The sequence below is a fragment of the Bombus vosnesenskii genome, unplaced genomic scaffold (assembly GCF_011952255.1).
Source record: "Bombus vosnesenskii isolate JDL3184/JDL3185 unplaced genomic scaffold, Bvos_JDL3184-5_v1.1 scf7180000013351, whole genome shotgun sequence".
Taxonomy (NCBI): domain Eukaryota; kingdom Metazoa; phylum Arthropoda; class Insecta; order Hymenoptera; family Apidae; genus Bombus; species Bombus vosnesenskii.
In genome coordinates this window covers 1539936-1561788 of record NW_022882987.1, presented here as the reverse complement: position 1 = coordinate 1561788, position 21853 = coordinate 1539936, and the positions used below count along the sequence as shown (strand labels likewise).

At 39.9% G+C, this 21853-nt stretch overlaps 1 pseudogene; it reads left to right on the top strand.

Annotated features, from left to right (window-relative positions):
- Positions 1 to 11826: 11826 nt before the first annotated feature.
- LOC117236645 lies at positions 11827 to 14731 on the top strand (annotated as a pseudogene).
- Positions 14732 to 21853: the final 7122 nt, after the last annotated feature.

The following is a 21853-nucleotide window of genomic DNA, read 5'->3' as shown; positions in this document are numbered from 1 at the left end:
CCATAAAACTAACGTAGTACGCTATACAACAGAGATACATTATACATATATTGATATTTTATAAGTGAAATAATTTTTTAAATAAGTGATCATGCCAGTTATGAAGTAACTAATCTGCGAGTAATTGAACCAAAAGATACAATTCAATGATCAAAACAATTTATTTCAATTGTATGCAATATTTGCTACATATTCACAGTTCTTCATTGTCGTACATTATGCTAGACATTTCACGTCCAATTTAAAAATTCACGTTCGCGAATTCATATCGTCCATCGACAAGGACAACGTGCTTTTCGATCAGAAAAGGTGAAGCTTGAAGAAACGAATCGTAAGGGTTCAATGTGAAAGAGAGTCGAGACATCGTTGCCATTCAACATACTGTTAAGTCAAAAATTTAATAAGATCTGCAACGAATAATGCAGTTGCTATCGAAGGAAAAGAAACATTCTACTGGGAGACGATATAAGAAAAGTGGCAAATAAATGATTGCAAAGAGATGTCTCTTCCGTAAAGGATCACGAAAAGGGAGGCGAAGAGTTCGAGTAAGGACTGACGAGTGGCACGACTTGAAGAACATGCTAGCTTCGCTTTTTATCATTGCAACAAATAGACTGAAACGACGACGAGAAACGTGACGATACGACGCGACAATAACTGAAATTGCTTCTGGTAAAACTTGAGAACTAATAATATCTGCCATTATTTTGTTTGCATCGAATTCGACAAACGTTGATATAACAATTCAATTTTAAACCGTGGCGTTGTATTCGAGCATCGCGATACTCGAACGCTTTGGAAACTCAAATTGTAATTGAAACTGACTTAGAGATAGTGACCTAGTAATGGATGAATTCGAATGTTTCAATATTTTAGAATTCAAATTATTCATTTTTATGCTTCCAAGTAGTTTAGATAGTTGAATTAAAAGATTTTCATATTTTCATATTTAAATTATTTCGATTTTAAGCTTTGGAGATTATAAACATGATGATCTGATAGATGTGCCTATCGGATGTGCCTAAAAATAATTTAGAAGAATAATATATAATATAAAAATATATAATATAAAAAATATATTAATAAAAAGCTAGTTTTAGCTCACTAGCTGACTAAGTGAACTACATCTATTTACTTCAGGCTTCGGCCGAATGTATTTATCATAGTAGTAAGTAGTAAGGAGTGTCAGAATTCTATTAGATAATATTGTAAATGAATTTGATCAAGTTATTGTCAACGATTATGTTTCTAACTTACTACAGAAGCAATCACAACTTTAAATATATCAACAGGGTATGTGATTATGATCTTATACAGAATACATCCCTTGGAGACCCTTCTTTTATTAACATAGCCATTGTCAACGTTCTTCTTTATTGGAACATAGATCCCTCTCTAAACTATTTTGTAGTCTCAATATTCGTTCATCTCGTGGAAAATTGAGGGATAAAATATATAACAATGTAGGGATAGGATCAAAGTACAGGGCGAGTCATCATTCGTAGCAATTTTCTCCTGGCATGACCTTTTAGTATAGCGAACAATTGGTATCGCAATATCAAACTGATAGCTACGATATATCTTCCTTGCTATGGAGTATTCAAAACTTTTGTAAATAACTTTGAAGTCGTTACTTAGTCAATTATGATTGAATTATTATATTATTGAAGTCAATATATATATATATATATATATATATATATATATATATATATATAAGAAAAATATTGATATATTTATATAATAACTATAGCAAACCTAGAGGGGAGATTTCATAGTTATATAAACATCTTTTTAATAAAGGATACCACGATATGGTTCTGACATATGGGTCCATTCATGGCAAAATTTTGCCAGTCATATAGCAGATACTAGACAGTATAGAAAAATATAATTCTCTTTCTTCACTTCATGATATTTTATTGATAGCGTATAGTACAGCAGTTCTCCAATTGTAAATCGACGTTCGCGGTTCAAAAGAGACAATGTGACACAAAAATAATTGGAAGCGAAAATGCGAGATGACAAATTGACGTGTCTGAAAAAATAAGTATATGGAACGGGCCTAAGCGAAAAAGCTCATTTGCATGTCGGTGACGTGCTTGGGTCTCTTGTCGCCCGCATAAATTTTTCGTCGTGTATCTTCGTTTTTCCCTTCATCGGAAAAAGAGGGAACTGAGAGTGCATTTACCGGAATCAACCACACTTTTTTTGCACCATATAAAAGCTTGACATTGATATATCCGCGGCAATGAGAAATGAACTAGACTCGGCGACTTCCGTGCGTCGGCAATTTGGCACGTTAAAATGATGTCTGGGATGGATTTATCTTGTGTGTACTACGTATCTTATGTCATTTTAGAAACGGAAAATTATCCATTTTTTGATTTCAATTATATCAAGTTTTTGTTACTGTTTTCGCACGTTCGCGGGGAGACGCGATCTCGAAGAAGCGCGCCAACGGGAGTCGTAAATTCCCATTACGATTAACTAATCGACGCCACGAATCGTTCGATCCCTTATTTCTTGTGAGATAATAAGGATAGTTAAATTGAAGATAACGCTGCTATTAACAGGTTATATATATTTGCACGATCCAACAACTTCGATGTAATACAAAATAAATGTTTAATATAAGATGACTATGAATGAGTACGACCTGAGAATCTATTCGTGTTGTCGCGTATGATAATGTATGTAGTATCGTGGACGAAAGGCCTAAGAAATATCGGGCGAACTATAAACAATGTCGCCAGAAAGTCGAAGCACCGACAGGCCCAACAATGTATCGTCGGTCTTTCGGTCGAATAGGTTACGCAAAAAAAGGCCTACGTGACTTTGACTACGAGCGGTTGCGGAGCACGTGCGTGGTGGGGCTAAGAAAAAGACAAAGGAACGATGAGTCAGTCGAAAAACAGAGTGTGATTAGAAAAGCAGAGTGCGAGCCGAGGAGCCGTGTGCGAGTTGAGCGGAGACAGAGGTTGCGAGTGGCGTTGCCGAGAGAGTCTGGTTTGCGCTGTTTTCTGTGCGTTTGGCGTGAATAGTTCGGGTTGAACAACAATCATCTTTTTCTGTCTGATTAACATCTCTATTGTCCACTCTTTGTAAACACATTATATCACGATATTACATGTATTTTGTCAACTGACTGTATTCGACTTGTTGACTGCTTGATAAGATGCTTGATCGAGACTGATTGACTTGAGTTGATAGACTGACCGATTCGCTCTTATCTTTTTCCGAAAGAAAGCTTGGTGTGGGTGTGCCCTTTGAACAAAAAACGCGGATTCGTTGTTCACACTTTTCGTCAAGGAAGTGAGGGTAGCGATCCACGATGCCGATCGGTTATGACCCATGCTAATGAAAAAGGATATGAGGAAGTCTCCCACCAACGCGGATCGGGGGGTGACTTCGTTCGTGGGGAAAATCAGCCTTTTTCGGTAGACATATGTTCGTTTTTCCCATTGGGTGACTACTCGCTTTCTCCGTGATTTTTAAGAGCGCCTAATAAACTTAAGGACGTTTCCGAAACCCGGACATAAACTTTTTTTTTTTTTTATTTATTTGTTGAAATTACAATCAATTCTCGCGTTGAGAATTTTCAGTAATTTTTCTGGCGTGGCGCAGTGACATGGCTGTTTATTTACAATAAGTTAATACTTATTATAGATAGGTATAATTTATAAGTATTATAAGTAAGTGCATATGCTTAATTTGGATAATTAAATGAATCTGACGTTTAGGTCTAGCGGGTAGTGCCTCTTCAGCCTGCGAGTCTGGTCCGTCGTATCGAGTAGTCCAGTGATTAGGGGGTTTCGGTGTTTGTTGATTCTTTTGCTGTATCTGTCGCTATATTTTGCTATTTCCTCTTTGACGGTGGGTATCTTGAGGTCGCGGTGTATTGTTTCATTGGTTACATACCAAGGTGCGTCAATTAGGGATCTTAGCGTTTTCGATTGAAAGCGTTGGAGTATTTCAATGTTGGAGTTGCTTGCTGTTCCCCATAGTTGGATTCCGTAGGTCCAGACAGGTTTTATTACGGTCTTGTAGAGGGTAATTTTATTCTGTATATTTAGTTTGGAGCGTCGGCCCGTGAGCCAATAGAGTTTTTTTAGTTTGTCCTTTAGTTGCTTCCTTTTATCTGAGATGTGTGTCTTCCACGTTAGTCTCCTGTCCAGGGTCATGCCCAGGTATCGGACTGTGTCCCTGCTAGGAACTGTTGCATTGTTGATGGTGACCTGGGGGCAGGTTTGTTTTCGGAGCGTGAAGGTTACATGTGTGGATTTCTTTTCGTTGACTTTGAAGCCCCATTTGTGAAACCACTTTTCCATGGAGTCGAGACTTCGCTGGAGAGTGGATGAGGCTATTACCGGGTCAGCGTGGGAAGCTAATAGATGTCGCTATTGTATATCAGTAGGTAGGTCGGCAGAGGACACTACCTTGGGGTATGCCGGCTTCTATTGGGAATGTTGCGGAAGTGGCGTCTAGGTATTTAACCATGAATTGCCTATTGGTTAGGTAAGATTTTAGGATGGAGTAGTAGGGGTGGGGTAGGATCTTTTTAAGTTTGTATAGTAGCCCTTCATGCCATACTTTATCGAATGCCTGTTGGATGTCTAGGAAGACCGCTGAGCAATATTTTTTCTTTTCGAGTGTTTGGCTGATCGTATGAGTTAGGCGGTGGATTTGCTCTACTGTAGAATGATGTTTTCGGAAGCCGAATTGGTGATCTGGGAGTGTTTTCAAGTTCTCTAGGATTGGTAGGAGTCGGTTCGTGAGCATCTTCTCGAATAGTTTGGACAGGGTAGGTAAAAGACTGACTGGGCGATAGGAGCAGGTTTCGTATATCGGTTTACCGGGTTTGGGGATGAGGGTAATCAATGAGATTTTCCAAGCCTTAGGATAGTGTTCCAGGCGAAGGATAGCATTAAAAATCGATGTGATGAGTGCTATCCCTTTTGTGGGAAGTTCCTTGATTGCTCTATTGCCTATTAGGTCGTGTCCTGCTGCTTTCTTGGGGTTTAGGCGACTGATTGTTTCTATAGTCTCAGCAGAGGAGAAGGGTTCGATAGGAGGGGACATTTGGAAGGGGGTGTGCAGGTATTCAATAACGTCCGCGGCGGTTTGGGGGGAATGGGGTTTGAATACTTTTGACAAGTGTTTTGCAAACAGGTCGGCTTTTTCTATAGGGCTTCGCACCCATCCACCTTGCGGACGGCGGATAGGTGGGATTATTTGTGGGGGGCGTGTGAGTTTCCTGGAGGCCTTCCATAGTGAGTAGTTGGCGTCGGCTGTGGGGGATAAGCTGGCGAGGTATTTATGGAAACAGTCGTTTTTATAGTTTCTTAGGGTTCTGGATAGCTTTCTAGTTGCGTTGTTAAGTTTGCGTTTGTCCTCCGGTGTTCTATGGGTCTGCCATACTCTTCTTAGTCTTCGTTTTTCTGCTATTTTTTTTAGTATGTAATGGGGATATTCTTGTTTGCTGTTAGATGGCTTTGTCGGTGTGGAGAGGCGGATTGCGTTTATTATGCTCGTGTTTAAGTATTCCGTGGCTGCTTCGATATCTTCCTTTGTTTTTAGTGGGGTGAAGGCTGAGGTTGAGTGTGTAAAGACTTCTCTGAAGAGCTGCCAGTTGGTGTGTTGGTTGTGAATGGAGCCATTAGGTGTATTCTCGATGATTGTTGAACTGACTGTTGCTATCACGGGAGAATGATCAGAGGAGAGATCAGCCGAGGAGTTGATCTGGACGTGTCTTGATGGGATATTTTTAGTTATGAAGAAGTCGAGAAGGTCGGGTATTTTGTTGGTGTCAGTGGGCCAGTATGTGGGTTCGTATGTGGTGAGGTAGTTGAGGTTGTTGTTTGTTATGCTGTTTAAGAGGTTTTTGCCTCTTGCTGTAACCAGTCTGCTGCCCCATTGGATGTGCTTGGCGTTATAGTCTCCTCCAACTATGAATCTGTTGCCCAGGGTGTCCAGGAAGTTATCAAAGTCTTCTTTGGCGATGGAGTGTCTGGGAGGGCAGTATACTGCTGAGGTGGTGATTGAGCCATGACAGTCTTCTATTGCTACGTTTGTTGCTTGGAGGTAGTCTTTCTGGAATGATGAGAGTTCGTAGTGCTTAATACTTGCTTTGATTATTATTCCGGTGCCACCGTGGGCCTTTCCGCTGGGGTGTTGGGTATGGTAGAATTTGTAACCATTTATTTTCAGGTAGCTCTTGTCGGTGAAGTGGGTTTCCGACACGAGCATTACGTCGATTTGCTGGTGTTTTAAGAAGAGTTCTAGTTCAAGTTTGTGTTGCGCTAGACCGTTGGCGTTCCAGAGTGCTATGCGCCTTGGTTTTATTTTGAGTCGGGGCGTGCTAATTTTTCCACGATGAGTGTTAGTAGCGATAGCAAGTGATTTATTTGCTCCGATTGTTTCTCTATTAGCTTTTCAAGCCTTGAGGAGTTGTCTGTGTTTGGTGGGTTGGGGTCACTGTTTTGGGGAAGGTTCCTTTGGCTGTTCGGGTTATTTTGGATGCCTTGTACTGCTTGGGCATAGGAGGTTGAGGTGGAGATGAATTTGGTAGGACTGTGCGTTTGGTTGGTTGAGGGGGTTGGGGTAGTCGTGAATTTCGGCGGGCTGGGTGTTTGGTTGGATACCTCTTTTGCTCTGAGCTTAGGGTACCTGTTCGTGTATAGTGTTTTATATGCTGGGCAGCCTTTGTAGTTGGCAGGGTGGTCCCCTTGGCAGTGGATGCATTTCGCTGGGGTTTCCGATGATTTGGCGCACTGGTCAGTGGAGTGAGAGCCTGCGCATTTAACGCAGCGGAAAGTATGGTTGCAGTATTTCTGCGTATGACCGTACCTTTGGCACCTTTTGCACTGCACTATTTCTTTTTTCTCGAGCGGTGGTTCGATCTTTACTATCGCGTTCATTAGGCGACTGATGTTATATATTTCCTTATTGTTCGGTTTTTGTTTAATGTCTAGGAAGAATAAGGATAACGGGTCTTTCGAGACTCTATGCCTTATATTACTTACGTTGACGACTTCGTGGCCGAGTTTTGAGAGTTCGTATTTTAGTTCGTCTATGTCTGCTGAGTGGTGTATGTTTCGTAGGACCACCCGGAAAGGCCTTTCCTGTTTAAGTTGGTAGGTGTGGAAGTTGGCGTTCAGGGTCCTGAGTGTCTTGGTGAGTTTTCTGTAAGCTTCTGGGTTCGTCGGTAGTATTTTCACCTTGTTGTTGCTTATCTTAAGGTTATATTCCTCCTTGCTGGTATCTCTCTCTAGGGACTTGGTCATTGTCTGTATGTCAATGACGTCGTCCACAAAAATTGGTGGGGGAGGGGGGATTCTCTGTGAGTGTTGGTTTGATGGCGGTTCTACGATTTCCATGGCGTCGTTTGAGGATTCCAATACGGCGAACCTGTTGTGTGTGTTTATTTGCGTTGCTGGTTCTATTTTCCTCTTCTTTGTAGTGTTAGCGTCGTTAGTGCGGAGAGTTCTGCTACGCTTCTGCCACGGGGGGGGGGAGCTCGGGGTAGCTGCGAGTCTGCTCCGGAGAGCCTGGTCGCGGTTGCTGGGCCATCATCGAGCTAGTTAATTCGGAATGAACAACTAGTCGTGAGGCTGTGAGGCTAGTATTCGTGTTGGGGTTAGGTGCGTGGGATTTTCTTCTCCCTAGGGGGTAAGGGGCACTTAGCTGTGTTCTCTTTCGACGGTTGGGCGACACGTGCTGTTTTCGAACTACGCTGGGCACTAGGGACACGTCTGCACGCTTCGGCACTCCACAGCGAACTGCGGACATAAACTGAAAATACTTCTAGAATGGTAAATTCCTTCCGGACAAGCAGTTTGACTGGCAAACATGTGGAAACAATGAAGCTAAAAGTTAACGTTTTATGGTGGGTCCTTGAGTTTATTGAGGGTCAGGATGACTGGAGGTGGGCCGCTGGCTGCCAGGTAGCGTCGGCTGGAGTGCAGATGTTCCACGCGACGTAACAGTTACCTACCGATAGATTGTAGGTTTTAATGCAAATTCATATTTTTATGAACACGACTAAATCAGTGGAATATAGTCAGAGATTTGTTTTATCTACTAAAAATTGTAACGAGTAATCTACTATATAAATTCGAGAATCGTATTATGGTTAAAAGAGGATCTTCTTAAAAATAAATTTGGGACAATGTACAACTAATCCGGAGATTAATTTTCACAATGAAATTTCCATCTCCTTTGACCAAGATATTAAATAAAATGACGACGATGAAAATTTAAAAAATTTATAAACCGATGGAATTTCCAGAATTGTGGAATCCTGAACGAAAAAAGCTACGCGTTTATTATCGAAAATTCGGCGCTTCTCACGCCCAACTGAACCGGGTAAACGAGATTTTACGTTTCACCGATCCTTGCACGCAATATATGTACGTCGAGCTTAAACGCCCACTGATCTTCCTGTGTGTTATTGAAAAATTATTCAAATAAATTCTGTCCATTGATATTTTCTGTATCATGTGGCCTGGCTCTAAAATATCGCATCGTTATTATTATAGAATATCAATCATTATTGTTATAGAAAATAGACACGAGTGAGGGCTATTTGGATCGAGGAGATCCTTAGATTTGAATCCTTAGAAATAAGGAATAATAATTTTGGAAGATGGATTTTGAAATGGTAATTGGCGTAAAAATTGGGAAAGCACAACAATAATTTTGAAAAATAGGTTTAGGAATAATAATTGACATATGAGATTTGATGTTAGAATATTTAATATCATAATGTACGAATACGACAGGCATATTGTTTTTGAATGAGACGAGAGTTTTTAATCGAGAAATAAGGGAATCGAGAGTAAGAATTTTGAGTGAGCATCATTGAGTACATCGAAAATTGTTGTTGTTATTAATAATGTATTATTAAATATATTTCCGTAGGAATTTTTATCCTGTTATCTCTAGAGAAAAAGAAAGTACGGTGAATTACTTAAATAATATGTAAATGTTATAATAAATAAATAAATAAGTAAATAAACAGTGCGTAAATATTTCTTGTAGTTGTATTCACTTTATCATTATTCTATTCTATTTTATTTAACACTTCATAAGTGAAAAATCTATCCCCGCGACTCAAGAGATATATTCATTGTATTATAGTTAAATTATTTGTCAAAATAAAATTGGATAATGAAGAAATAGCAAGGTACAGTAGTCGTAGCTGGGTATGTAATTTGGGCATCAGTTTACGGTCCTGTTCCTGGGTGGACCGTAATGAGACAAAATGCCGCGGGTTCGCAACACTTGCAGACATCCTCCATGTAATTAAATGGGAAACTGTAATTGCAATCGGCGGTTAACGACATTCCCGCATCGCGTTCCTGTCATTACGCTCACTTTTCCACGATCTAGCACGTTCAAACTTCGCCGAGTTTTATTACATCACGTCGAAAATATCGTGCTTGTTTCTTCGTTTCGTGTTACGTTCGTGACCATTGTTTCGTGGGCGATTATTTAGTTTCATTTGGAAACGCTCCAACGTAATATCACACGTAATACTTTACTCGTATTGAATGAAATAATGTAATAGATTACAATTTAATAAATTATTATTTAATAGATTGTACTTTATGACATTTAACAAATTATTTTGCGTTTGTAGACTGTTTAGTTTGTTAATGGGGCTTTATTGAACGAAGACAGGTGTATGTGAAGCCAGAGAACAAATTCGTTAGTTTTCGATACGCTATTATGATTTGAATTTCAATGGTTGTAACGTAATTTTAGGATGTTATTATACTTGAAATTATGATTATTTTGAGATAATGATATTATGTTACGTATTTCGAGTATTCGAGTATTGTACATATCGTTTTGGTATTCTACTGCAATTTAAATTCGGTAAATGGCAGAAATGCAAATTTATTATCATATCAGGATTCCCTATTAATTGATAGTTTATGTAGATTGATTCTTCAAATTTGTCGAATTAATCATTTGATTTAAACACATATATAGAAATATCTTCTCTTTCTAGATAAAATAATATAAATGATAAGAAAATATATTCCATGTTTTGAATCATTGTCGACAGTGATGCATTTTAGGCGGTTCAAATTATTTTATGTAAAGTATACAAATAAAAACTTGCTCTTTCTCTAAAAATTATATATTTTCCCATATATCATTTAAATTTTTTGGTACAACTATTATACTTTGTAGGTATTAAATTCGTAAATAGTTTTAATGTTAACGAACGATTCTGATACAATTCAGAAACCATCCCCAGTGAATTTGTCACACGTCCACGAAGATTATGCAATCACTGTGACGATCGACTTTGAATTTTTATCGATCGATCAGATTCTCCTGGCAGGCGACGCTCGTTCGATAGGCAAAAGCTCTTTCGCTGTAAAATACAAGGGGAACTGAGGCTCTCGCGGTTAATTCACGACGTGGCTATAGTCTATCAAGTCACGGTGATTTATTGCACGCCTGTGCCATGAACTTGCTGTAAGATTCAAGGACAGACCTCGACACATAGATGAAGAGTCAAGTTCAATTACTCTTCAATCCATCTGAACGACCATAGTCAAGGAAACGTGCACGAACTGATAGCTTTATTGGTTAGACGAAAGAATAAGTGGTGTATCGAGCTGGCTGAGATTCGTTGAGAATAATTCAATATCGTTGCGTATTTCACATACCAGATGCATGAGACCTATGACTAAAAGGAACTGAGGAAATCAGGCCAAAAATCAAATTAGATCATTACAAACTTTGTTACGTCGGGCGACATTCTACCTAGACCAGGCCACACACCGCTGACAGGATGGCAACCAGATGTCCGCACGCCTTCACTGCGTACCTTCAATAGTCTTAAGAGCCGATCATAAATCTTAGGAATTTCTAAGGTCCTTCAGACCGAACCAAACACCTGCACTAAGTCACTGTCCAAAGGTTATTGTTTATTACGGAAAGATAGGAGAAGTTCGTTTTTCTCATGTACGATGTTTCACACTAGCAACTTTCTCTCGGGGGCGGTTAACACCCTTCCTCCACCTTTCCACACCAATCCAGAAAATTAACCAATTACCAAAGAAGTTCTTCCCTCACTCTCCCAACAAGAACTTGGTCTTAACAAATCAGCTTTTCTCGCATCATTAGACCCACCCATCGCAAGTGTCCTCCGCTGCATCATCGTTACAGAAAGTCAGTCTTTATACATTTTTTGAACTTTCAACATCTAAGCGTGCGTCGCGTACAACACCTTGTTACTCTAGCTATCAATCGAATTTAATTGTATATTTCTAGTCAAGAAGTTGTTGGAATAAACATTAATTATATCCGTTAATTCAGTGTAAAGTCAATTCAACCACCCCTATTATCGCAATAGAAATCAAGGGATCGATCATTTCGTGGCGTCGATTATCCAATCGTAACGGGAATTTACGACTTCCGTTGACGTGCGAATGGTCGAAACATTTTTGGTCCTTCGAGCCGGATCACATGTCAGTGAAAGGTGTACTTGCCAGTGACCACACAGTGCCACGTGAATACATTAAACCAGCAGCGGGAGTGTTATCACCACATCGAAGCCAGTGACGTCAGGTGTGTCACATTCGAAGGAGCACAACCCATTGGCAAAGGAACTCAACTACGCAGCCTCCCGCCACAGTTGGACGAACATCAAACCAACGAATTCCACAACTTAACAACACAACCAAACGAGTGGCCGTCGGGAAGGAACGAGGCGTTCCTCGCCAAGCATACACGCGACCTCACGCCGCACGACAGTAAGGTAAGCTCGTTTCTTATATCGACCATCTCCTATCCTCGGCAACGATGGCAAGCGAAGACCAACTCATCTCCCTGCGTCGGAGACGAGGCTATTGTAGCGGCCGATTCACATACGTATCGAACCGACTGGACGAGTACGAACAATCCGGGCGTCAGCAAAACTCCTTGTTAACGAACTACGAGAAACAACTGACCGAAGCTGCGAGTCAATTCGAAGCGATCCAACTCGAGTTAGAAGTATTAGACGAGGAGGAACAAGCGCGCGGCTTCGAAATAAGGGATCAGTACGTCGCGGTAGACATAAAGCTACAAAATCTTCTGAGGAATGCGCAAGCAGCATTGCCGTCGACATCCATAAACCTTCCAACCTGTGCATTATCCGCTAGTTTAAATCCGATAGCTGGTAAATTACCAGATCTTCGGCTCCCTACTTTTGACGGAAGCTTAGAGAAATGGAACACGTTTTATGACACTTTTTCTTCCACCATCGATAAAAATCCTAATCTCACGAAAGTACAGAAATTTCATTACCTGCAGTCCGCCCTGCAAGGAGAAGCAGCAGATTGTTTAAACGCGTTACCCCTTAGTAATATAAACTACAGCCAGGCTATAACGATTCTTAAGGAGAGTTTCGAATGTCCACGATACACAGCTGTCAGTCACAGCATGGCAATCATTGATTATCCAAAGTTAACCAAAGAATCTCCAACGGAATTAAGGCGCTTAGTCCATACATTCAAACAGCACATATACGCGTTAAACAAATTAGGAGACTCTTACCCCGATACCAGCGCCGTACTTAACAGCCTCATTCTATCGAAAATCCCATCAAGCATCCAAAAACAATGGGAAATGACGCTGCCTAATAAGGAGCTGCCTCCGTACATTCAGCTATTGAACTTCCTAGAGAGATTAGCACGAAGCTCCAGACCGATCACCACGGTCAAACAAACAAGAGAATTACCGGAACAAACCACTCCGGTCCGTTAACGCGCACCACGAGGGCATGCATTTACGGCGACACAGGTTACTCCGACATGCCCCACCTGTCAAGGACCACACCCCATTTGGAGGTGTGACACCTTCAAAACCAAATCCCTTCGCGAACGCATTCGGGAGGTCAAAGGAGCATCACTATGCCTCAACTGCCTCGGGAAAGGGCACACAAAAAAGCATTGTTTCACGGGGTCATGCCGCGTCTGCGGTGAACGACATCATACGTTGCTGCATAGAGCAAAACACCATTCAGGGTCTCGTTCCAGCACGCCCAGCCCGAAATCTTCCCCATCAAATAGCCGATCCACAACACCCTCCTTGCCACCCTACTCATCACCCACTCGTCGCAAAAGGCACACAACAGACCACAAGATCGGAAACACCACGAACAGTCGCGTCTCCAAGTCCACCGCCCAGTGACAGACGAAAACATAACCAATGACGCCGATGATCGACGACTCCGTTGACGACCGAACATACCAGACCAGCACCATCCGAATCATTATCCAATGATCTAGTCATCACAGCGTTGCTCGACACCGAATCTAATATGAATTTCATTACCGAGGAATTAGCAAAATCGCTCAAAATAAAACAAAATTCGGTCCCAATCGGAACTCTAAATACCTTGGCGACGACCTCTAAGCGACACATCGCGGCTACGATCACTTCCACTAACGGCACATACACACGGACATTAACGTTCCTTGTCATTCTGACCATATCAACCTTAATTCGAAGCGAACCCACCGATCGGTCGACACTTGAGATACCAAAAAATCTCAAATTGGCCGATCCACGATTTCATTTATCAGCTCCGATCGACGTGCTACTAAGCTCAGGTTCAACACTTGCGTCCATGTGTATGGGACAAATCAATCTAACGCAGCCAGACGAGCCTGAACTGCGTCTGCAAAAAACGCGATTCGGATGGGTAATCGGGGGGAGCCCAACTTTCCAAACCGCGACAAACACATTTCACACATCCACGACGAGTCTACAAACAGACCTCGCGCGGTTCTGGGAAATCGACGAAGGGCCCTCGATTAAACATATCTCAGAGGCAGACCGACGATGCGAAGAGCACTTTCAAGCCCACATCCGACGCACCAGCGAAGGACGATACATCGTCGCTCTACCATTCAACGATCAGCTTCAGTCACTCGGATTCTCTAAAACGCTGGCAATTAAACGACTCCCCGCACTCAATCGCCGATTCCAGCACGACAAACGCTTCGAATCAGAATATCGAACGGTAATACAGGAATACCTGGCGTTGGGACACATGACGAAGGTCAATGTCAACCACTCCGACAACAACGGATACTATTTACCCCATCATGGCGTGACCAAAGCATCGAGTCAAACCACCAAACTCCGTGTAGTTTTTGACGGATCGGCACCAAGCACTACCGGAATCTCCCTAAACGATACACTTTACACAGGACCCAAGTTAGAGGAAGATTTATTTTGTATATTAATTAGATTCCGCTCTCATCAATACGTACTCACTGGCGACATCGAAAAAATGTATCGGCAATTCCTCGTACGACCAGAGGATCGGAAATATCAAAGGATATTATGGCGCAGCGCGAGTGGAGAAACAGAAACATACGAGCTTAACACCGTAACGTTCGGTTTATCCGCAGTCCCGTATCTAGCTATTCGGTGCCTCAAGCAACTGGCAGAGGACGAAGGACATCGATTTCCACGTGCAGCACAGGTACTGCACCGAGATTTCTACGTCGACGACGCTCTCACCGGAGCTGAAACGAAGGACGAAGCCCTCACGCTCAGAACAGAACTCACCAATTTACTTCAACTGGCCGGCTTAAACATACGAAAATGGGCATCAAACGACAATGACTTATTACACGGATTTTCCTTAGAAGAAACAAATCACCAACATTTTTTGGGCGACTCGCAAACCTTGAAGACGCTGGAGGTGTTTTGATATTCATCCTGGCCCAAGTTGATACGAATCATAGCTCGTTGCCTCCGTTGGAAACAGAAAAAGGACCCCTAACCGTTACCGAATTACGCATAACACACGATTAGCTAATAAAATTGTTGCAAAAAAAAAGATCGGAACGCGGCGATAAAGGGTAAGCTCACGCGACTCAACCCGTTCCATATCAAGGAAAAACGAGATCGTAACCGTCGTCAGATAAAGGTATACGTAGCCATCTTCGTATGCCTAGCAATTAAAGCGGTACACATCGAGCTCGTTGACGATCTCACTAGCGAAGCCTTCATCGTCGCTCTTCGTAGATTTATCGCTCGACGAGGGTATTGCTCCATCATCCATTCTGATAACGGCACCAACTTCATAGGAGCAAACAACGAATTACGAGAGCTTCATGATTTATTACAATCGGACGACCACAAAGAAAAAGTAAACGCATTTTTAGCCGACAAACAAATCGAATGGCGCTTCATTCCCCCTCATTCCCCGCATTTCGGTGAGCTATGGGAAGCAGCGGTGAAGTCATTCAAACGCCACCTTAGGCGTGTAGTCGGCAACGAGTTACTCACCTCTGAATAATTGAATACTTTCATCATAGAAATAAAAGCAGTTCTCAATTCACGCCCGCTAACTCCCATCTCCACCGATCCAAATGATCTCCTAGTCCACACTCCCGGACATTTCCTCATTGGCGATTCATTAATGTGCTTACGTGATCGAGATTTCAGAGACATTCCATCGAACCGACTCTCCAGATGGCAGCATATCCAACAGTTTAAACAGCATTTTTGGAACCGTTGGCATAAGGAGTATTTGAACGAGCTAACCAACCGCAATAAATGGAGCAAGGGTGGACACAGCATCCAAGAGGGCACAATCGTCATCCTCAGAGAGGACAACGTGCCCTTCATGCATTGGCCTCTGGGCCGAGTTATCAAGGTTCATCCAGGCGCCGATGGTGTCATCCGGACAGCTACAGTTCAGACGGCAAAGAGCGTTTTGGATCGGGCCGTCAAAAGGCTTGTTCCACTGCCAATTCAACCCGATCTCGAGAAACCCGAACAACCAGTCACCGAGACGAAATAAGATGGGAACTTCAACAATAAAACACCTTAAATTATGTATACCAGAAATTGTTTTTTGTTTAACACTAAAAAAGTTGATCTATTAGAAGATTTAAGAAAATACAAACTATAGTCCCCACTGAATGTGAGACATTTTTATTTACTTTATGAATCAGATATTGAAATGTGTTCCTGCGTATATAATTTTCTTAAAAAATGTAATGTTTTAATTTGAATTTGTTACACGCCTGTTATATGCTCTTTAATTTAAAGAATTGTTCGCCCTTCTCTAATACAAAAAAGGTCCAATCAATTTAGCAATTACCATTAATCTTCATTTAAATATTTTCACACACAAAGGAGACTACTGAAACTCAATTTCTATCAAAGATCCTAGTCTTAGATGTTCGCCTTAGTACCGTCATACACAGAAGACTACCCAAATTCGATTCCTGTCGAAGATCCTAAATGTTCGCCTTAGTATCTTCACACACAGAAGACTACACAAACCCAATTCCCACCAAAGTTGCTAAACTTCCCTCCATAAGAATCACTATAATTATATTCTATCGATCCTGTCTTTACAGAAAGCATGGAGATAGATATCACCTCCTTTTTCATAATCACAAGAAATCTCTTCTCACATATTAGTTTGCTCAGAAAGTTTGTTTTATGATAGATGATGTATTTTCGGCTGTATTTAACGGAATTGGAGAAAGATTATTTACTATGAACATCGGCCTGATAACGAAGTTTGCTACGTTTGCAATGTTAAAATTTTCCAATCTTGTGGATTGCGAATGAACAAAAAATTTTTCAAGAGATCGTAAATGGTCAATGATGGATTATTCGTATGGAAACAATGTTTAGAAATGTTCGTCAAATGTCATCGTGTTTGTTACATCACCTATGTAATTTTCTAAATTAAATTTTCCTTAAATTTCGCACTTAACATTTCCAACAAATTAACACGTCTTATATTTGTAAGCTTCGAAACCTCTTATCCATCCTCGACTCACGAATTCATTTTCACTGCCATAATCATCCGAATCCAACCATATATATACTCCATTCTCAAACGAGGCATGACGACGTTTGCATCAAGCCATTAACGACGCGAGACGTCGGATCGGACAATCGTTCGATGCTTGACCTATTTTCACAAGCTGCAAACCGGCAAACGTTAACTCGACCGTAAGGGTGAGAAGCAACGCGAGACTCCCTTTAATGTCTCGGCTTAGGGAGAAGAAAAGCCTCCCTGGAGGATTCTTACGTTGTGTCTTTCCCTCCTTTCTTCGTTGTTCACCTGCAACCGCTAGTTTACGATGTCCTTCTAAGAGGAAAGTAAGACATTTCCACGGGACATTGCTTTCGCTATCACGGCGAACTTCTTTCGTTCGTGTGTTGCTACACGTCCTTCAAAACGTATTTTATGTCGAAAAGAAAGCCTACATAGAATCACTCGGCTTCTAGAACGGAGGATGTAGAGCTGGATATTCGTGTAAAATGTTTGAGAATGTTTGCTTATGTTCGCGAGTATGTATTTGTATCAATGGAAACACGAAGTGTGTGCGAACTATTGTAGTATTGTAGTATTGTAGTAGAATTGTAGTATTTATAAGTGACAAGAGCTTCTGACAAATATTTGCAGTCATTCGTAAATAATTGCATTTGCGAGTGTTTGAAGTGAGATATATTATGTGGATGTATTAAAAGTTGAATATCCATTTTAACAAACATTTGCGAATATTTACGAATAATTGTATTTGCAATTGTTTAAAATAATTTCGTATATTAAATGTCGGATAACCATCAAACGCGTGCTTTTAACAAACGTTCATAAACATTCGTAAACGTTTATGAAAATTTTCATCATTGTTGAATATCCGTGTCAGATAAATGATTGTGAATGAAAACGTGTACCTGAGCATTTACCATCGATCTGTAGAAATGGTGAATAGCCATTTATCTCCACCGAACGTGCAAAAACAAAAATGAACTGCCATTGTCTTTAATGTGTCAACACTACTTCAAACGCTCGCTATCCTTTTTAATTGTATACTGGAGTACATACTCGCTGTTCAAAATGTTGCCTAATATTCGCTAATGTTCGCTAATGTGAATTTTCTTTGACGGAGATACGAATGACGAACAATAACTAAGGATTGCTAATATTTATGTACATTTAAGATAATGCCGATACATCAAAGGAAATCTGCTGTTCTTAAATTTGGTCCTCATTTGAACGCCTCGATTTTACTTAGCATTTCCTTCTTTCCTTTTGGAATAGTTATTGCAATATACGTATGTAAGAACGTAACTGGAGACGTTTCTCTATATTTGGTAATGTTTCTTAACCCTTCGAGCGTTATTGGCCTTCCACGATATAGAAATGGAATACATACTAGTTTCTCAGGAAAGGTACAAAAAGAACTGCTCCTGAGAGACATATTTCGATATTCTACGAGCTCGCAGAAGAAATGAAAATAACGATGCGTTTCTTTGTAAAAGAAATTTTATAGTGCACGACTAAAATGATATAATATTTGACATAACATATTATAATTAATTTGACACATCTTATGATTTAATTGCTTACCAACATATATTTATATTTATTTATTCAGAGATTTCATAGTATCTAACATGTGATAGAAAAAGAAGGGAATAATCTCTCTCTCTCTGACACGTTCTACGACAATTTTTAAATTTCCTGAGACTATAGAAAAAACTAATAATATGTAAAAAATATACTTTCCGTTTTGGGAGAACGATTCAAATCGTAAAAAGTTGGCTCATTTCTTAAAGAATCCCTTTAACCATCCCTTAAAGTCAGTTGCCCTTATACACCAATACTTAACCTAGCAATAGAATTTTTATTTTGCAATAAATCTTCGACTTCCTAACACTGTAATAAACCTCCATTCTCTTTGAATTCTGCACGTTCGATCCATTACTTCCCCATCTGTTTTACATTCTCCCTATCTGACATCATTGAATTAGAATGTTTTCATCCTAACACCGTACCGATCATCGACCTATCAAGAAGCTTTTCAACTATAATTCATTGTTCAATCGAGCGACGTTTCCGCGAAGGGCGAATTAAAGCAAATGCATCGTCTTTTAACACGGACGAGTTTCATCAAGCGTTCTTGACTGGTGTTCCAACTCGAACGAGACAGAAATCCGCGACAATCCCAACGGCGAGGCATTCACAGAGCCGTGACACTCTCCCTTGTGGCCAGTCGAGCGCGAAGAACGTTAAATTCGCGAGGGGCGCTGGGTGGCTTTGCATAGTCAAGGACAAAGCTTGAAAGTTTTTCGTCCACGTGACAGTTGATCGATACACAGACTGACCAAAAGTAGCAAACGAGCTAACTGCTCGAACAACGATTAAAGTACAATAAATCGAGCAGCGATTCTGCAAGAAAGACGCTCTCATGTATAATACATGTAATAATCTTTAAGTGATTAAGAATATTGTCAATTTTATGCATTTATGGGAAACTTAAAGGTAGTTTCAAATAAAGATCAAAAAATTGTTTTATATAATGTTAAAAATAAAAATGTAGAAAATACAGATAATACGCAAAAAACATGAAAAATATCCAAAATAGAATAAAACTATTTTCTACCTAAGTTCCATTCTTTTACTTGCATTTACCAAAATATGACTGCATAAATATCCGCATTCTAGTGATCAGATTGTTACAACCAGATGTATAGATCACAGATCTTATATATCAAAATTTTAGATAACTTGTATAAAATTTAAAATTCGACGATCATCTGCAAGGGGAGATTCTTTGAGAAAGTCTGATAGGGAAATTGTTGTCGAATTAACTTTCAATACTATGTACAACGGAGGAAACATTATGAGATGAGTGTTATAATGCACGAAGGTAGAATGAAGATAGCTTCTACGGTGATAACGACGAGCTCGAGGCGATAGCGAGGTTGGCAGAATCTCTTGTTGTGGGATTCGACAACGTTTATGTCAAGGTTAAGTGGGGTGAATTTTGGATTTGTAAAATTTTATGAAACTCTGGAATAACTTGGATATTTGACAAGAACGATAGTGCGCTATTGCTAATACCGCCGATGGCAATATAGTGTTGCTTGATTCATTTTATAATTGCGAAATCCTCAGATGATGATGACGAAAATTGGATACATTGAAATTAAAAAAGACGTGCACGTTGCAAAATACGACAGTTAGAGTCACGAAATTACAAAACAGGACATCCTTAATTCCGCAATAAGGAAACCTTATCGAGACGATTCGAGACTCGCTACACTTAGATCCATCGGGTGCTAAGTTGAGCAAGCCAAGGTTGACGTCTTCACGATTGTGAAATTCGGCCGCAGTAAGAGTAATAAATCTGTGATATATATACTGGACTTGTGAAAGCTATTTCGAATTGGAATTGAATAAAGATGATTAGGATTTGTGGATGGTGGACCGTGACAGATCTTCCTGTGTATTACTCGGAGAACTCATACAGCAAGCAAGTTATTGCCTAAATATATTTTCCAAGTAGCCTGTATCCAGAAAATTCTCACCATGATGTATATGGCACTTCCTAGTTGCATGAAATGCTGATGATTAATACTCGATGAACCTTCATGACCTTTAAATAATCTTCAGTACCAAATTTTCAATGTTACGTACTAACTCTGATCTAACTGGCAACGACACGATCTCGATGAACCTTGTGATCTTCAAATCACCCTAAGTACCCATGCGATTTATATGACCTTTCATGATATTCAAATGACCCTAAGTATCAAAGACCATTGCACAAAGGCCCTCCAAAATTGAAATAGCTTAAAATGTCAATGTCCAAATAACATCAAACAAATTTCAGTACTTTCATACACATATATTCATACACACACACACGCACGTGCGCGCGCACACGCACACATTGTACTATTGTACTATATATATATAATACTGTATATATATATATAGTACTATATATATATAGCATAATACTAGTAGTAATAAAAGTAGTACAATAGTAATATACTAAATATTGTACTATATATATAATACAATGTTTATAATTTGTTTTGCATAGAAATATTAGATTTCCAATATTTTGTTGTTATCTTCAAAATAATCGAATAATATCGAATAATATCTTCGAAAAATAATAATATTTTAAGAATGAATTAGTAAACTCGACAAAAGTTTGGCACTGAACAAAAACGCAAACATGTGACATCTTTTTATACAACATGACGTAGCTGCTAATCGATGAACCGAAGGAAACGAGTGTTTTTCAACGGCGACAACAACTCCGCTGTTTCAGCGAGAAGCAATCCACGGGACGAAGAAAAAAAGTGTCATTACTGAATAATGGCACCGCCAAAGGGGAAATCAAAAGGCCGACTCTGGAAGAAACAAATAATAGGGCCACGTTATAGCTATCAACAACGTCCTAAGCGACAAAACATTCCACGCCGAGTACAGACTCTTTATCAACCCACGACTGTACGAGAAATGGTGTACAGGCTGCTCAACAGCAAACATAACCAAGGTGCTATATTATGCATAATGAATTGTCATAACGAGTCTCGTCGATAATATTATTTTTCTTATAGTCTCCAAGAAGATACAATACATTTCAATTAAAACAATTGAAATGAATATTATTAGAAATGAAAATAAAAGAGCTGCGTGTAAAAAAAAAGGATTTAATTTCTTTCTTCCTCAGAAGTTTCTTTTTATCGATCTCTAGTAGTAAATTTTGCGATAATACAAATTAATCTTTGAATAATAGAATAGATCTAAGATAATTGCCGCACAGTAAAAAGATAAAGAAATTTATTTAATAGAGCAAAACTTGAAATGCAAAAAATGTAATTATTTCCATTCGATAGAGCATTCACTAGTCTTCTAGACTGCTTGTTCTTGTGAGAAAAAGGAATATTTCACACGATATTACAGCTTTCGAACACGTAGAATATTAATAATAATTGTGAATCTCTTTCAGGAAAAAAGCAAAAAGTCCCTGGAGGCGGCAGGTTTCATGGAAGC